We start from the raw sequence: 1,919 nt of genomic DNA on the forward strand, positions 1-1,919 counted from the left end.
GGATGGGATGGGATGGAATAAGATGATAATGATGAGATAATGCTGAGATAATGTGATGGTGATGATGAGATGATGAAGATAAGGAAGAGGAGAAGGGTTGCACTGCAGCAGCTACAACCACCCCACCAAGAGCCCATAATGGGTGCATGAACAGTACTTGGCCTCCCTCTTGCTCTTTCAGAAAATCAATGGCTGTACATAGCACCACCCATTCCTGCATCCATATCCTTCCTATTTCTTAGTTTTTTGGCCCATCTATTTAGTTTTTCCCAGCAGAGCTATTCCCATGGCAGGGTGTCCATGTTGCTGCATCACTCCCTGCATCCCTCTGCCAACCCCACCACACGTCATCCCCATGGCAAACCACAGAGCACTGCTCTTAATTTCTTAATCTCTTAATTTCTTAGTTTCATAACTCCTTAATCTTATTTAGAACTGCTGAGTGCCCCCCTCTCCCAGTCCTAAGGGACATGGTTAGTGGGCATGGTGATGATGGGTCAACAGTTGGACTTGGTGATCTTAGAGGTCTTTTCCAACCTTAATCATACTATGATTCTATGATCCCTCATCACCGCCCTGGCTGGCTGTTGTTTTTCTGCACAACTGTCAGACTGTGGCTTTTTGGGTTTCTAGGAAAACAGAGTTTTATGGTTTCCAATTATCACCCTGGCGTGGTAGGATAGTGACCAAATGACCCTCCAGACCTCTCTCTGCCCTATTTTCAGTTATCCCATGAATCATTTCTTTTCTGTCCAAGTTCTTCCAGCAGATTCAGCCCATAATTGTTTTCAGCTTCATGGAGTTGGCCCCTTGCAGGCTCTGTCACTGCTTGGACTTTCTGCTCACTCACAACAAAAGTGATCACCAATAGTTCGTTCCCAGCCAGGGGTGATGTCTGTGCTGTAAATCCACTCCTAAAGGCTCATCTCAATATTTCCAAAGAGCTTTAAAAAAAAAAAAAAGAAGGAGAAGAAAATTATCGTTATTATTTATTATTTCTTTCCTGGAAGATATTCCAGTGAAGATGTCACAAATTTTGCTTGAAAGGAAATTCCAGCAAACTGAAGTTTCCTTTCAGGTCACATTCAGGTGGAAGATAGGAGGTGAAGGAAAAGGAAAAACAGGATAATACTTACGATAATTATATACATACATATATGCACAAATCAGCTGAGGTCGATGGAGTTACTGTGGTCCTTTAACATGCACAGAGCAGGGGACGGGGCTGCTGGCATTGCCCTCTGCTGTCCTATAGCCAGAGCTAAGGGACTCCATATGGACACAGCAAGCGCTGTGCATCACTGCAACCAACCCCGTTGTGTTCCAGGGCCCCCAGGACCCAAGGGAGACCCTGGCCATGAAGGGATGGAGGGGGAGCCTGGCCGGCCCGGCCCACCCGGCCTGCGAGGTAAGGACCCCCATGGGCTCCTCCTTCTGTGGGACACTGATGCTTAGGGACTTTTCATAGGATGCTTTCTTCAATGCCAAGAATGCTTCACCCCCCCCCCTCTGCCTTCTTAATTCAAACCATTGTTTTCGAGACAAATTCAATTTAAAATACAAGAGAAGACCCTCACATACCCTGAGAAATTGGCCTCATCATGAGCCTGGTTCTCATTTTCAGCCCAACCCAGAAGTGGTGGGTTTACATACAGGATCACAGCACAGCAGTGCCAGGATCCCATCACCCTGACCCACATGGGGCTGCCAGTGTCACAGCAGAGGGGCTCAGAGCCTTGGACCCCCCTGTTTTAATGCCCTCCATCCCCCTGGTGGTGGAAACCCAGCTGCTCTCCCCAGTGCTGGCTGCCCAGACTCCTTTCACCAACAGATATTTTTTTTCATGTGCTGACAGATTCATGGTTGTTTTTCTTGGGCGTTACAAGCATCAGAAATGCATCATCTGGTTTGTTTCCTTT

The sequence above is a fragment of the Meleagris gallopavo genome, chromosome 2 (assembly GCF_000146605.3).
Source record: "Meleagris gallopavo isolate NT-WF06-2002-E0010 breed Aviagen turkey brand Nicholas breeding stock chromosome 2, Turkey_5.1, whole genome shotgun sequence".
NCBI lineage: Eukaryota > Metazoa > Chordata > Aves > Galliformes > Phasianidae > Meleagris > Meleagris gallopavo.